Source organism: Dermochelys coriacea, chromosome 3, assembly GCF_009764565.3.
Source record: "Dermochelys coriacea isolate rDerCor1 chromosome 3, rDerCor1.pri.v4, whole genome shotgun sequence".
NCBI classification, from domain to species: Eukaryota; Metazoa; Chordata; order Testudines; family Dermochelyidae; genus Dermochelys; species Dermochelys coriacea.
The window spans coordinates 127404556-127420311 of NC_050070.1; the positions used below are offsets into that span (position 1 = coordinate 127404556).

A 15756-nucleotide genomic window follows, 5' to 3' on the forward strand; every position below is an offset into this window, starting at 1 on the left:
TCGCCCCGCCCCCTACCCAGCCTCCGAGGCGGCGGCGGCGAGCGGCCGCGTAAAGTAGCGCGGCGGGAGGAGGGAACGGTACGTCGCAAAAGCTCAAAGACGCAAGCTAAGAAGCTGAGGTCGCCCGCGGAGACGAAAACGGCGAGTTTCCGAGTCGCTGTTGGCTTCTCCGGTCCTCTGCCCGCCTCCTGACTTGCCGCGTCTAGGGCCCTTGTAGCGGCCGCTGCTATAAGCGGGGCTGTGGCTGCGCGGAGAGCGAGCTCCGGCCTACTGACACCCCCTAGATAACGGTGCCCGTCCAGCCTGGTAGAGGCAGAGGGGCGATTGCCCCCCCCCCCCCAGGGCCTGTCTGCCTGCCAGCCTGTTTCCTCGTCATCCCTGATCCTGCCTGAAAAGTCATAATCCTTTGCACAGATAACGTAGCCTTTGCGCAGGAATTATCTTGATGGTGGAAAATTGTGAAGTCTGGTTGCCTTTAGACACACAGCCTGCTAGCCGCAGTTTACAACCCAGCAGAGGAAAGGCGGTATTGTGAACTCTCTTGATTTTGTCCTAAACTTTGGGATAGTTCGAGTTGAAAAACGAAACTCCCGCTCCTGCAGAGGTGAGAATCTCAGCTTTCACTAAAACACGTCACTTTCTAGCCCTCCTGGTTGTGGAGAGGAGTCAGAAAATGTGAAGCGAGTGTATCCTAATGGTTAAACAACTGGTGCCTCCCCATACTGGGGCTGGGGGTGCACAATCTAAAAGGAAGGACACATACTCGCCTCGTGTCCTCTGCCCACTGACACCCTCTGTCCTGCCTGGGGCCACCGTGCTCTCCCCATGCCATGTTACCTGCAGGGAGAGGGCGGTGGCTCTGTCCTTCTCTCCCTGTGCCTCCCCAAGGGCACATTCAGCAGCTGTTCCTGGCATCAGGACAGGGAGAGGGAATGAACAGAACAGGACAGTTTATCAAGTGATCCATCCTCAGTCATCCAGTCCCAGCTTTTGGCAGTCAGGGGTTTAGGGACACCCAGGGCATGGGATTTATATCCCTGACCATCTTGGCTAATAGCCATTGATAGACCAATCCTGCATGAATTTATCAAATTCTTTTTTGAACTCAGTTATACTTTTGGCCTTCACCACATACTCTGGCAACAAGGTTCACAGGTAGAAAAGAGAACAAAGAAATCAGCTGTTAGTGTTGGGGATTAAAACACAAAGCTTTAGGGAATGTCTATATGGCAAATAAAACCCATGGCAGCAAGTCTCAGAGCTCAGGTCAACTGACTAGGGCTTGCGCTACAGGGCTAAAATTAGCACTACAACATTCCCATTTAGGCTGAAGCCTGGGCTGTGAAACCAGTCAGAGGAATGGGTCTCAGAGCCTGAGTTCCAGTTCCCGGGTTTCCAATATAGGAACATCTATACTTCTATTTTTAGTCTTGTAGTTAGAGCCCAAGTCAGTTCACCTAGGCAATGGGATATTCACCACACAAGCCTTGAGCTGGTTAGTGGGGGCCAGAAGGGGTCTATTAACCTCATATAATGCACCTGGGAGCCAAGGCCTGATAAAGCCTAACTATAGATGAAGCCCATCTGGGGGAGAAGATGGATTAGGATTATAAAACTAGCAAGTGCAAGTAGGGAGAAGTAACAGAGAAAGGGAACTGGCCAAAAACAAGGCAGAAGTATGGGGGAGAATAGGATTTTCTGGAATAGGAAAACTGGCAAGAGGCTCAGAGTAGTGAAGTAGTTGTAGGGACCAGAAGATGCTCTAATGGTAAAGCCAGAAATAGAGAGATTAGGGTAGGAAGGAGCGCAGGGGAACAGCAACAGAGACTGAGCAGACCAGGATGCCTAGTCATAAGGTTCCTGGGCTAGAACCAGGAATTAAAGGTGGGTTTGGGCTTGGGTTCTCCTATTAGCTACTGGGAAGTGGTATGAGACCTAGAGATAGAATGGAAGGTGACAGTTTGTCTGTGGAACTTTGATGCCCTGGAAAGTGGGGGAGGGGACTGTATAGTAACCTGATTGTGGGACTGAGTTAAAGGGGGAGTACTTCTGGTTATGAAGACAGAGAAGATCTGCACTATGAGCAACCAACAATGGGGTGCTGTATTGGGCAAATGCTTGTTCCCAGGTCTGAGCACAAGGAGGCTCTTCTATGGTGAGTGGAGCTCTTTGCATCTGGGGTTTGAGGGTATTTCTATACAGTTGTGGTGTTTTTTGTTTTTAACCTGCAGTTGGCCTATGCCAGCCAATTTGGATTCATGGGGCTTCAGCCATAGGACTGTGTCACTGCTATGTAGACTTCTGGGCTTGGGCTGGTGCCTGAGCTGTGGGACCCACCCATCCTGTGGGGTCCTAGAGCCTGGTCTCCAGCTCAAGGCTGGAAACAATGAAACACCCCTGCAGCCTGAGTCTAAATTGGCTAGTTACGGGGTTTTTCCTTCTCTTTGTAGACCTTCCCTGGGACTCGCTGCCACAGTGTGTGTGGTTCTCCCCTGGTGTATACTTACCTTTGGAGACTTGGTGAGGGCTGGTGGGAAGGGACTTAGAGACACAAGACACTCGTGTGCTGGGGAGTGAAATAGAGAAGCATGCTTTTCTAGCAGAGGAATCCTATTTAACTGCTGACCAGTCAGCCCAGGAAGAAGGAAACTGGCTTCAAGAGAGGAAAAAGACCCTATGATTCCAAGAGGAAGCCATGTACAGGAGGGGTGATCCTGGACTCTGTAGAGGACTCTGACCTAAGCTCAAAGAACACCATAAGGTGAGGGAATTGAGGTAGGCCTAATTATGCTAGCCTCAGTTAGGGTTACCATATGTCCATATTTTCCTGGACATGTCTGGCTTTTTGGTTCTTAAATTGCTGTTCAGGAGGAATTTTAAATATCTAAAAATGTCTGTGAGTTTGCCATTATTATTTTTTCCACAAACAAGCGCTCTTCATTGAAGAAAGAGGGTGCCCGCTTTTTCTTCCCAGGGCTTGTGCTGTGAAACAGCTGTTTTGTGCGGCTGGGAGGAGGCAGGGCTGGGGTGGGGATTTGGGGAAGGGGTCAAATGGAACAGGGAGGGGGTGGAGTTGGGGTGGGGACTTTGGGGAATGGGGGTGTGAGTAAATCCTCCCCCCCCCCCCATGGAGTGGTGTGGTGTGTGTTTGTTTTTTTGGTTTTTTTTTTTTTTTTTGAATGTTCAAATAAGGTAACCCTAGCCTTAGTGGAGTTAAACTTGGTTATATTGGGGCTGATATTTGGCTTGATGATCTGAAGACTTGGGCCAACAAAGTAGTTGGAGTCTGTGTTGACTTTTTAGAGGAAGCCAGAGGTTCCCTTTGATATCAGTTGATGCCTACCCAGATAGGTTAACTCTATTACCTTTGGCCTAATTTTTATTAAATCACTTTTGGCCTAATTTTCTAACAAGGGCAAAAAGATAACAAACCAAATATAGTGGATAAACAAAGTCTAAGATCTCTAGATTAACTTGTAGTGAATGTGCCAAAGTCCTCTCTATATTTACTGGGATCAAAGTGGAAGTGCCAGGTGCCTGAATTACAGGCAGGGCTGGTAGATTTTCTGCAAGGTCATTTGAGAATAAACATAGTGTTCCTATTTTAGACTTGTAGGAAGTGTAACCAAAAAAGTGCCCACCCAATACTCTGGGTGCTCTTGACAACTCTTACAAAAATACAGTCACACATTTAGGTATTGGTGAGAAGCAGAGGTTGGCGTTTGACCAGTGATCCAAATTAGGACAAGCTGTGAATTTCAGTCTCTCCAATGGTTCAAATCAAAACCTTGCAACTGAATACCCCCAGCTGTGTTGGTATAATTTAGCTCCATGCTCTACAACATCACTCTTCTTTCTTCCCCCTTCCTGAGTTTGAAACATAGCATTCTAAGGAAGTATGAGTGTCTTGTGCTTAGTAACTGGTTATTTCAAACCCTGATGTCAGGTGGCAGTGCCACTGTCTCATCTTTTCAAGGATTGACAAGAAATACTTTGGTTTATTTCTCCAGAAATGTTGAAAATGAGATTGGGACTTATTGGTATAACACACTTATATAATTAAGACACAACAGCTGTGCTGACATGATCTAATATCGCAGCCATACCTCACATTTCCATCCTAAGACTGTATGTGTTTTTAAGGCTTATGGACCAATTTTCAAAGGTGCAGAGAACCCACAAATCTCATCCAGGTCAAGGAGAGCTTCAGATCTTCAGCATCTTTAGAAGTTCAGACATTATTCAATTTTGTAATTACACAAGTATAACTCAATTGACTTCAGTGGAATTACTCCTGATTTTCACTCTCTCAAGTGAGAAGAGAATGGTGTACCTAATTAGAAGTATTTTTTACATTATACTATCCTAATCCTATCAAAATCATTGGGCCCTTTACCCCTGAATTTAAATCAGACTGTATTTGGCTCTTGACTTCTAAATAAAACACAAAAAGCTTAATCTTTAGCCTGTTTCCCAACCTATCCGATCACTTAGGAAAAAATCCTGTTGCTTCTTGTTTCTGAAATCCTTTACTCAAGAAAGGTACAAGAAGAATTTGGCATGGAAAAAGGCTAGCTGCTAATTAAAACCTCATTTTGCCCCCCACCCCCCAATTGATGAAGTAATTGGAGCTGCCTGGGGGACAAACTTGGTTCACTTTGGTTTTTAAACAGTTTAATTAGACATCTTGTTTGAGGTGGGCCTTCCTCATCTGTTTATACTAGAAACTTTTTAAAGTCATGTTTGACTATCAGGTTTAAGCCCTCTAATGCTTCACTAATTATTATGGTTTTAGTCTCTCTTTTTGTTATGGGAACAGCATTAATACAATTGCACTAGAATGTCAATACAGCACAAACAATGTAAGAGAATGCCAAAAACTGAAACTGTAGACCACTCTGAACAGCAGTTCAGTTTCACCTCTTTCACTAACCAGGCTTCTGGGGAGAGCAAAGGGTCAGTAAGACCAGAGAACGCAGGTAACTTTTTATAATGGTTCAGTCTGGTTTTTCCCATTTTTGAGGCTGCATGGGATCTTTCATCTGCTGTTTTATCGAGATGGGCCATAAAATTTGTCTCTTGCATGTCCAGTGCATTCACCTTCTACTAACTGGTTTTGGATAATGGCAATTATAACATTTTTAAGAAAAGATCAGGGATAAATGCCACCTGAGAACCACAGCACAATCTGGAAAAACAAAGGCAAATCCTCACTGCACAGCTGAACCCCTCCAATGTTAATCAAGTGACACTATTTAAATGTGAAAAGAAAAGCAGTACTTGTGGCACCTTAGAGACTAACAAATTTATTAGAGCATAACCTTTCGTGAGCTACAGCTCACTTCATCAGATGCATTTGGTGCATTTGGTCCGTCCCCCCCGCCCCTCCCCCGTGGTGTATAGTATATGAATGCCAATACAAAGCACAGTGCTGCCTCATACACAAGGTCTGTTCAGATTTCAGTGGGTGGTACTTTTAAACTTGTCCAGATGGATGACTGAGAGAATAGATTAATCAACCAATTGTCAATTTTTAAAAACTTATCCTCCACTATTGTCACACTAGTGGAGTGGAGGCTGAATTACAGCATATTTTTAGTTCTTGATCACGATTTTGGTGTAATAACTAACGTTTGAAAGTTCAAAGCTTCTTTTAGCTGTGAAAAGCTAAATTCAGGTCCTGTTTGTAGGAGCAGGATGGTTTGAGGGAGAGCTATATTGATATTCCTGCCTGTAAGATGTGTAGCCAGATACTCAACAGGTTTCAATTGCTGTAGCTCCATTGACTATCCATGGAGATATGCTAATTTACACCAGCTGATGACCTGCCCCACTGTCTGTCCAGCTCAGGTTATTGCAGCTTTTAAATTCATGCTGGCATACAGCCATCCATCTTTTACACAAGACCTTTTATCTTCCCACAGATTCTCCAATTTGAGACTCAAATGTGTAGACTGGATGAATGAAGTGAATAACTACTCAGTATGGAGCTCATTAAGGTGGAAAATGGAGGATTGGAAGACCTGATTTTAAAAAAACAAAAACCTGCAACTACTTCCAGTGCATTTAACACTCTAAACAGTAAGATTCTCAATAAAATGAAAGGACATTTCCTACAGTGAGAAAAGAGTCAAGATTTATGACCTTAGCTGCTTTTATCCATAGTTGTAAGACCTCAAACACAGGATGAATGAATTGGGCAGAATTGTTCTTGTCAGAATAATGTGGAGCATTGCCACAGACTCTGATTCACCAGCCTGTTTCTAACTCTATTTCCTAAATGGAAGTGAGCTCTGTCCAACTGGTGTAGAGGAATCTATGTGCTTAAAAAACAGAACACCACAAAATCTGAGTATCTTTCAACTTGTATCCAGCAAGTAGTGTAGCAATCAGTAGTGCAAAATAATCTGTTGCTAACCTGAACCCCTTGTGAGAGACATAGAAGTCTTGCCTCTTTAATTCTTCCCCACAGCTTTTAAAGGCAGGTCCTTTGTTTTCCAAGATCCTGAGAGAGAGGAGAGTGGCTGTTATTGATTGGTAGTGCCTAGGAACTGTCAAGGCACTGTACAGATACGTAGTAAAGATGAGTCCCTGCCCAGGACACTTCACAATCTACTTGACAGATAAGATCTGCCAAGTGGACAAAAGAGGAATACTGGGTAGGGCTGGATGAAGTAACAAAGAAATAAGTGTGTAGTGGAAAGCAGGATTACAAGGTCCCATTTTGAAAGAAGCACTCTACTCTGCTTGAAAGAAAGGGAGAGTGGTTACTTTATGTAAGGGGACTGTTGCCCCCTTACTAACATTCAGTTGGGGGTGTTTTAGTTGCTAGCTCCCAGTACTAAAAGGGGAAGGGTTGATGGGGAATCAGGACCCTGAGGCTGCCAGTCCTCGGGAACAATGGGGGGAGGCCAATGCTCCAGGTCAGCCTGAATGACAGGGCGGGCAGGCTAATCGGGGAGTCAGGAGACCAGGGAGGTCCTGTCCTCCCTGTGAGCTGGAATTGTCTGGATCAGACAGAGTGGGGCTGAGCTAAAGAGAAAGCAGGGGTGAAAGCTGAGCTGGGGAGCAGAGATGTGCCAGATCCAGAGAGAGCAGACCCTGTCCTGGGAGCAGAGCTCCAGCCCCTAAGCCAGAGGCACAGCCCAGAGAGGGCAGACCCTGTTCTGGGAGAGCTGTAGCAACCAGAGCCAGAGAAGCAGCCTAGGGAGCTGGAGGCAGAGCAGCAGCTGTGCTGAGGCAGAGTGGGGCTGGAGCTAAGACAGAGTGGAGGTGGGGCTGGAGCAGTCCGGAGCTGGGTGTCATGAGCAGCTGGAGAGAGTGAGGGGGCGGACCCTGGGCAGTGGGCCAAGCACAGGGAGATGCTTCAGCCAGGAGGCTCTGCAGGCCAGACTCAAAGGGGGATTGGTAACCCTGACAGGGTGGGGGCAATGCTGGGAAGAAGTGCCCTGCCATGTAGAGCCTGAGAGCGTGTGGCCACCATCAGAGCAAGTGTCCAACCCACAGCATCCCTGCAGCACAGCCAGGGACTTGCAAAGAACAGACTGTGAACTGCCCTGACATTCCAGAGACACTGCTTGTGATGTTCCCTGCCACAGAGCAGGCTGATGTGTTTCCTTTAACCTTTCCCATTTTCCCTTATTCTTTTTAAAATTAATTGTTGATTAAATAACTTGCATTTGCTTTAACTTGTATGTAATGGTCAATGGGTCAGAGAAGTGCCCAGTGCAGAGAGAGTACCCCAGAGTGGGGACACCCTAGCCCCTGTCCTAGGTGACCACAGCAGGGTTGGGGGTCAAGTCCCCCAGGAATCCTGGGCCCAGCCTTGTTGCGGTTACAAGGACTCTGACAGACGGTGGAAGGGGAGCCCTCAAGGGCAGGGAGGCCACTGGATAAAGGAAGTGGGAGCGAGGACTCGGATCCTTTTGCTAGCCCACTTCACCGGGGTAGTGCAGAAGCCAGGAAAGTTCCCCCACAATAGCAGGACTATTCCCGTGCTTGCATTTATCAGTAACTGTAGTTCTTTAAGCCTGTTGCTCCTGCAGATTTCCTCTTTTGGAAATAGGCAGCCCCTTGTGCCACAAGCTTCCAGAATATTCCTGAAAGCCATGCTGCTATTTGAGAGTATACAACCATCCTCCTGGCACTGAATGTTTGGTGCCCAAGATTATAGAAGAGGCACAGTCCCCAACTCTTAGTTGTGCCTTCTCTGTAGTTGTGAGAGGCGCCACTCTGGCTGGCTGGAACCTGGCTTGTGAGGTTTCTATCTAGCTTTCCCCTTTGCAAACAGTTGGGTACTTCAAATGCTGGCTGAGCCATAGAAAGGGCCTAAAAGGTACACTTCTTTCTCCTGTCTTCTCAGCTGGATGCTTGTGTAGTTGTCACCTTCTGGGGCAGAATCCAGAACCAGTGAGGGGGTTGTCACCACCTGCCCTGCAATCTTGGGTGCCTCACAATGCTTTGCTGTTGTGGCTCCCAACCCAGGTCACTCACAAACAGTATGCAGGTCACATCAAATGTCTGTATATAGCTTTTTGTCTTGGTCCAGTAACTCTGACCCCAGCAGCATGTCAGCAATGCACCAGCCACACTCTGGCTTCCATCAGCTGTGGTTATTACCTGCAGGGTGACCCCAACACCCTTCTAATCCTGAATTTCCCCCCCAAATTTGTGAGCTGCACTGTCCAGCCCTGTTCTGGACAGTTCAGAAATTAGAGGTCTCTTCTTCCTGTAAGAGATCCATAAACAACAGTTTGCTACTTTAATTGGAATTGCCAAACAAATCCGTTTAAACACATTGTATTAGTTTTGATAAAGTTGTTTTATTTTTATGTAACTAAGATTTTTAAGTGAGTGTGAGTAAACGCATTAAAATCGGAAATGGTTACAAGAGAAATAAAGATTAAAAGTTTTTAACTAAAATTTAAAATAGACTTGGTTCATGGTAAAATCCTTACCCCTTGTTCCTAGCAACAGGTCTGACCAAATTCTCAGGTCTGAACCAATCCCAAAGGTTGGCTTCTTTCTCATCTTGGTGAGCGAGAGAAAAGGAATAGCTGGGGTGTTTGTGCCCTTCTCTGTTATAGTTGTTACTCTTGGAGATGCATTTTCCTTACCCCTGGATTAAGTTCCTTCCTGCTGTGAGGACAGAAACATGGAGTCTTGGGGTGAAAGATATTCCATGTTTGTTAAAATACAGATTTCTCTGATCCTGCCCCCCTCCATTGCCAAAGAATGGCCACTTGATTGATAATTGCCAATCCACTTTGACACCTGGCTAGAGGTGTCAGCTTGTCCTTTCTTTGAGGAGCAGGTTTATGCCCTCCCTAGACTTGTATGGAAAACACGTCAGTCATGATTTCAGTTTATGTTCATAACTTTACATATAATGTTGCTACACACACTTCACCATGACATTGACCTGTGAGTTTTCAAACGATGCCTCAGAAGGCATATTTTGTACAAAGATGATTACAGTGGTATGTAGGATGTGAACACAGGGCTGTAGTTGGTCACAGCGGTATTTGTGTTCTCTGGGGGAGTCCCATTATCTGAACCCCCAGATCTTTAAAGATAGGCCAGGCATTCCTTATGCCTATTTACCAGGCAAGGCTAGGAAAATCAGGTCCTTTGAGTCATCTGGGGAATTAGACCCTGTGCTCAGCTCTGCCACCATGCCTTGTCCAGTGGCTCTCAAACTCCTGCTAAAAGAATAAGTAGAATTGCTGAGTCTGAGCTCTGGAGCTTTCTGAAGCCTCCCTTCTCCTCCCCCCTCCTCCATATTGGTCTTTCTGTAGGATGGGGGTGGTATGTGTGAGATCATTAGAATCCAGTTGTACTCCCTAATAGGAGTGTGTATTGTGGTATATCTGTGTGCTGTCAGCTGACCACCTCCTCCCTCGCTCACAAAGATGGCACATTCAGGCTGGCCAGTAAATAGTCTGTCATTTAATGTTTGTGGGTTATTAAAATGCACAAATGAGCTGATAGTGATCATTTTTACAATAATGGTGTATAATACTGGGGGAGGAACTGCAGGTTTTTTCCTTTGCAACCTGTTGCTGCATGGGTGATTCTTTCTTGCACTCCACTTTCCATATCAGATTTCATCCACCTGGGTCCTCTCCCATGCAGAGTATTAAGATGTGCCGCCTCCTTCAGTCTGTGAGGTACATATGACTCAAAGTGGTCAGCTGAATGAAACTGGTATAGTTCTGTTGCCCCAAAACTCACAACACTTTGTGGCTTACATTTTCTGTACAAAAAAATGTACATTGCTTTCCATTTATTTTGGTCCACTACCACTTTTAGAAAAGTAAGTGCCTGATCAAGTTGCCCATATGACCAGGAGGGGGCCCACTATCCAGTCTCTGCCCTTCTATATCTTGTACTGTAAAATGTTGTTTCATTACATAATCTCACACAAAGCATGGAGTAGGTTCTGCCTTTCCTTCTTCCAGCCTGCATTCCCAACATGACTTGTTCCATTGTTGCTTGTTTTATTCATCTGCCCTCAGGCCTGGAGCTATGAAGAGGGCTGTGGATTGCATTGGTAGTTATATTAACCCACAGAGACCTTCCTACCAACACTACAAAAAAGAAGGATTCTGGGTGGACTCCTCCTGAAGGTCGAAACAGCAGACTGGACTTCTACACAGCGTGCTTCCGCCAACATGCTGCTTTTCCACAATTTCAGCCTGTGCATCACTTGCCCCATAACCTCAGCCGTGCAGAACACAATGCCATCCACAGCCTCAGAAACAACTCTGACATCATAATCAAAAAGGCTGACAAAGGAGGTGCTGTCGTCATCATGAATAGGTCAGAATATGAACAAGAGGCTACTAGGCAGCTCTCCAAAACCACTTTCTACAAGCCATTACCCTCTGATCCCACTGAGTTACCAAAAGAAACTCCCTGAAAAAGCACAAGAACAAATCTGCACAGACACACCCCTAGAACCCCGACCTGGGGTATTCTATCTGCTACCCAAGATCCATAAACCTGGAAATCCTGGACGCTCCATTATCTCAGGCATTGGGCCCCTGACAGCAGGATTGTCTGGCTATGTAGACTCCCTCCTCAGGCCCTACGTTACCAGCACTCCCAGCTATCTTCGAGACACCACTGACTTCCTGAGGAAACTACAATCCATCGGTGATCTTCCTAAAAACACCATCCTAGCCACTATGGGTGTAGAAGCCCTCAACGCCAGTATTCCACACAAAGATGGACTACAAGCTGTCAGGAACAGTATCCCCAATAATGTCATGGCTAACCTGGTGGCTGAACTTTGACTTTGTCCTCACCCATAACTATTTCACATTTGGGGACAATGTATCCCTTCAAATCAGCGGCACTGCGATGAGTACCCGCATGGCCCCACAGTATGCCAACTTTTTTATGGCTGACTTAGAACAACACTTCCTCAGTTCTCGTCTCCTAATGCCTCTACTCTACTTGCGCTACATTGATGACATCTTCATCATCTGGACCCATGGAAAAGAAGCCTTGAGGAATTCCACCATGATTTCAACAATTTCCATCCCACCATCAACTTCAGCCTGGACCAGTCCACACAAGAGATCCACTTCCTGGACACTATGGTGCTAATACGCGATGGTCACATAAACACCACCCTATATCAGAACCTACTGACCGCTATTCCTACCTACATGCCTCTAGCTTTCATCCAGATCATACCACACGATCCATTGTCTACAGCCAAGCTCTACGATATAACCGCATTTGCTCCAACCCCTCAGACAGAGACAAACACCTACAAGATCTCTATCATACATTCCTACAACTACAATACCCACCTGCTGAAGTGAAGAAACAGATTGACAGAGCCAGAAGTCGCCTACTACAGCACAGGCCCAACAAAGAAAAGAACAGAACGCCACTAGCCATCACCTTCAGCCCCCAACTAAAACCTCTCCAACGTATCATCAAGGATCTACAACCTATCCTGAAGGACGACCCATCAGTCTCACAGATCTTGGGAGACAGGCCAGTCCTTGCTTACAGACAGCCCCCCCTAACTGAAGCAAATACTCCCCAGCAACCATACAACAGAACCACTAACCCAGGAACCTATCCTTGCAACAAAGCCCATTGCCAACTCTGCCCACATGTCTATTCCGGGGACGCAATCATAGGGCCTACTCGCATCAGCCACGCTATCAGAGGCTCGTTCACCTGCGCATCTACCAATGTGATATATGCCATCATGTGCCAGCAATGCCCCTCTGCCATGTACATTGGTCAAACTGGACAGTCTCTACGTAAAAGAATAAATGGACACAAATCAGACGTCAAGAATTATAACATCCAAAAACCAGTCGGAGAACACTTCAATCTCTCTGGTCACTCAATTACAGACCTGAGGATGGCTATCCTTCAACAAAAAACTTCAAAAACAGACTCCAACGAGAGACTGCTGAATTGGAATTAATTTGCAAACTGGATACAATTAACTTGGGCTTGAATAGAGACTGGGAATGGATGAGTCATTACACAAAGTAAAACTATTTCCCCATGTTATTTCTCCCCCCCACCCCACCCCGCACTGTTCCTCAGGTATTCTTGTTAACTGCTGGAAATAGCCTACCTTGCTTGTCACTATGAAAGGTTTTCCTCCTCTTCCCCTCCCCCCCCCCCCCCCCCCCCCCCCGCTGCTGGTGATGGCTCATCTTAAGTGATCACTCTCCTTACAGTGTGTATGATAAACCCATTGTTTCATGTTCTCTGTGTGTGTATATATAAATCTCTCCTCTGTTTTTTCCACCAAATGCATCCGATGAAGTGAGCTGTAGCTCACGAAAGCTTATGCTCTAATAAATTTGTTAGTCTCTAAGGTGCCACAAGCACTCCTTTTTCTTTTTGAGTGATTAAAGGCTCAGTTGGCCCCTCCCAGGTAGTGAACAGTTGGTCAAATTGCAGGTTTGAGGACTGAGGGTACAAAGTGATACAATCTCTAGCTATTGTTTGAGAAGAGTATTGTATGGTTTTATCAGGACCCTATCTACACATCCAAACATGACCAAGTGCTTAGTTACTGACATGGAATCAGGTATGCAAAACCAAAATAGGGTCTCTTTAAATTTATTTCTTTATAAAGAAAGAATGGGCATGACAAGCCAAAATTGCAGCGTACAGATGAAGGTAAGTACTGAGGTTTCTCCTCAGGAGCCTGTCACAGTAAACTCTTGCTCTGTCACAATACAGCTGAACATTTTCTCCTGCCATTGTCCCCTGGCATGCAGCCAGCCCTTCAGCACAATCACAGCTGCTTTGAAGTGTAGTTCAGACAGTTTCACAATATCAACTCAGTAGGGTTACTTGGCAGCTGCTGAGGCCAGCAGTGGTAGCAGCAGCACTCACAGCAACGCTGGAACAGTGCACAGAAGGAAGGGAGCAGGAAGCTTATCTGCAAACAGTTGTATATAACACTGCAGGAAATTCAAAGATTATCATAGTGCTATAAAAATACTACACTTCATAAAACCATTTATCTAAATATTCAGAAACTCTGGTAAGCATAATAAATCTGCACTGGCTACTCATTTCAAACAGGAAACACGAAAAGCATTTGGAAACATGGGTATGGGGCCTTCAAATAAAGTGCTAGACTAATTTATCAAATACTAACAAAGAGAACCCTTCACCCACGCTATTTCCTAAGGGCCAGATTCTGCCATTGTGATGTAGAGTGAGTTGTCCCATTGATTTCATAAAAGCTGCTTGCAGAGTAAGGTACTGTGGGTACTAAGGGTGGCAAGATTTGGCCCTGAGGTATTATCAAAAGCTAGCCTTTAGCAACTGATTTTATTTTCCATTTCACATCTTTTACAATACTTTTTTTCTCTGTTTCAAAATTCATCCTTAACAAAAGGAGCATGTAGTACCCTCTTCTACCTTTCCAGCTTTCTGACATTACAGGAAAAAGTGGACATCCCATGTATTTTGAACACATAATGCGGCACAAATTGAACTTCTAACAATGTATTTTATGGACTAATAAGATATAGCTAGATACAAATAATTGGTTGTCTAATTGAAAATAGAACACTGAATATGTTTAGAAGATGAAATATTTACATGTGCCTGCCTATTTTTACACAGAAAATTGGCTAGTTAGCTACTTGATTTGCATGAGTTGTCATTAGCACATAATGTAGCTTTTGTGTTCACAAAACTTAACACAATTTCACAACCTGGCTGAAAATTTGGCTCCACTATTACTGACTTTACTAAATATTCTTAATGTTGACATACCAAAAAACTCTTATTTTAAAGTTGTTGGAAATCTTGCTTAAGAACACAACAAAAGCCTTAGCACTAATTTTATTTTATTTTATTTTTTTGCACATTTAACAACCCACTTCCACAATTCTTGTAGAGCTGAAAGATGGTTGCCTGTTACATGTGTACTATAATGCTTGTAGACATACTGGGGAATGTTCTGGAATGATTAGACTGTTAAAGATCATCTCAGAAGAAAAAATATGGGGTGTATGCATTTTTTGTCTTCAAAAGTTCAGGTCACCTTTCTAAAACAAGTTTTTTTAGGATTGCTTTTTTTAACCTAACATGTCAAAAGTTGTCTTCTCAGCTGCACTGGCTGACTCTCTTTTAAGACCTGAACATGTGACTGGGAAGATCTGTCCTTGTTTAAAAAAAGGAGTAGGATGTAAACTTTTAACAAGAGAACTTTTCTTCCTACCATTTAAGTTACAGAGGCTTTAAAACAAAGTTTCAAACAATCTGAATAAAAATCACTTCTCCTCAAAGTTAAAAAGGTTTCACTTCCATGGTTTCTGTCTTAATCCTACTGGAACGCCAGGAATCCAAAGTCTTTCACAAAAGCGGTGTAAAACCTGAATTTCTCCCGTAAAATGGCCTGATTTAAAAACAAACCATTGTTCATGCCCCCTTTATACCTTATGTGGAGGCAAAATGTGCAGAACCCCAGTTTTTTTTTTTTCTTGGCTTGTTACCTGTATCTGCACCTCCTTGTTGTTGTGAGTTGTAAGAACTTCAGGGTCACGTTTTCAAAGAGGCCTCAACCTGTCCTCCATTTCTGTGCACACAGCCTTGCATGCACAATTGCTTCTGCACAAAAAATATAGACTTTATGGTGCTGTATCTGAGCTTTGCCTTGCTCAGAAAGGGAAAAGGGGAGTATAGGAGCCCTCTATGTTCCTTTGGCACCTGGAATTGGTTGCTGGGTTTAGCTAGGGACTGATCTAGTCCCTGGAATACCTTAAGGCATAGGAATTGACACTGGATCAGACCCCAAGCTCCATCTAGTCCAGTATCCTGTCTCTGACAGTGGCTAGTACAAGATGTTTCATAAGAAGGTGTAAGAACCCTGCAGTAGACAGATGGGGGTGATCTGCCCTGCCCTGATCTTTGAGATTGGCTTAAGCGCCAAAGCACAAGGTTTAATATCCCTTCAAAAATCAGTCCAGAGTTGCTCAGACATAAGCCCAGCTGTCCAGTCTCAAGAAACCATTACAATAGCTAGAGAACTGTGGGCCTCTGCTGGGGGGGGGTGTCTGAAACTGGTTGCCGTAGAGCCACTTTACCAGCTGCATACCACCTTGGGGTTGCTATTACACAAGCTGGTTAAGAGGCTTTCTGGAGCAGCAGGGCTCTATAGTAGGACCTCTATTTAAAAAAAAAAATCATTAAGTTCATAAAATTGAACATCTCAAAATTAGAGCAGGTGCTGTGCAATAGGGTGCACTG

The 15756-nt window shown here is 44.8% G+C and overlaps 1 long non-coding RNA gene across 3 annotated transcripts; it reads left to right on the forward strand.

The window, feature by feature from the left end:
• The first annotated feature begins 53 nt into the window (after nucleotides 1-53).
• Nucleotides 54-10679, forward strand: LOC119852774. 3 transcript variants are annotated; one of them, XR_005291818.2, is made up of 4 exons: nucleotides 54-604; nucleotides 2451-2761; nucleotides 5925-6081; nucleotides 10518-10679. It is a non-coding gene; the product is annotated as an uncharacterized LOC119852774 (long non-coding RNA). The 3 variants fall into 3 exon arrangements; XR_005291817.2 differs by lacking the exon at nucleotides 10518-10679 and having other exon boundaries at nucleotides 56-604; nucleotides 5925-7027; XR_005291819.2 differs by lacking the exons at nucleotides 54-604; nucleotides 10518-10679 and adding an exon at nucleotides 614-2155 and having other exon boundaries at nucleotides 5925-7027.
• Nucleotides 10680-15756: the final 5077 nt, after the last annotated feature.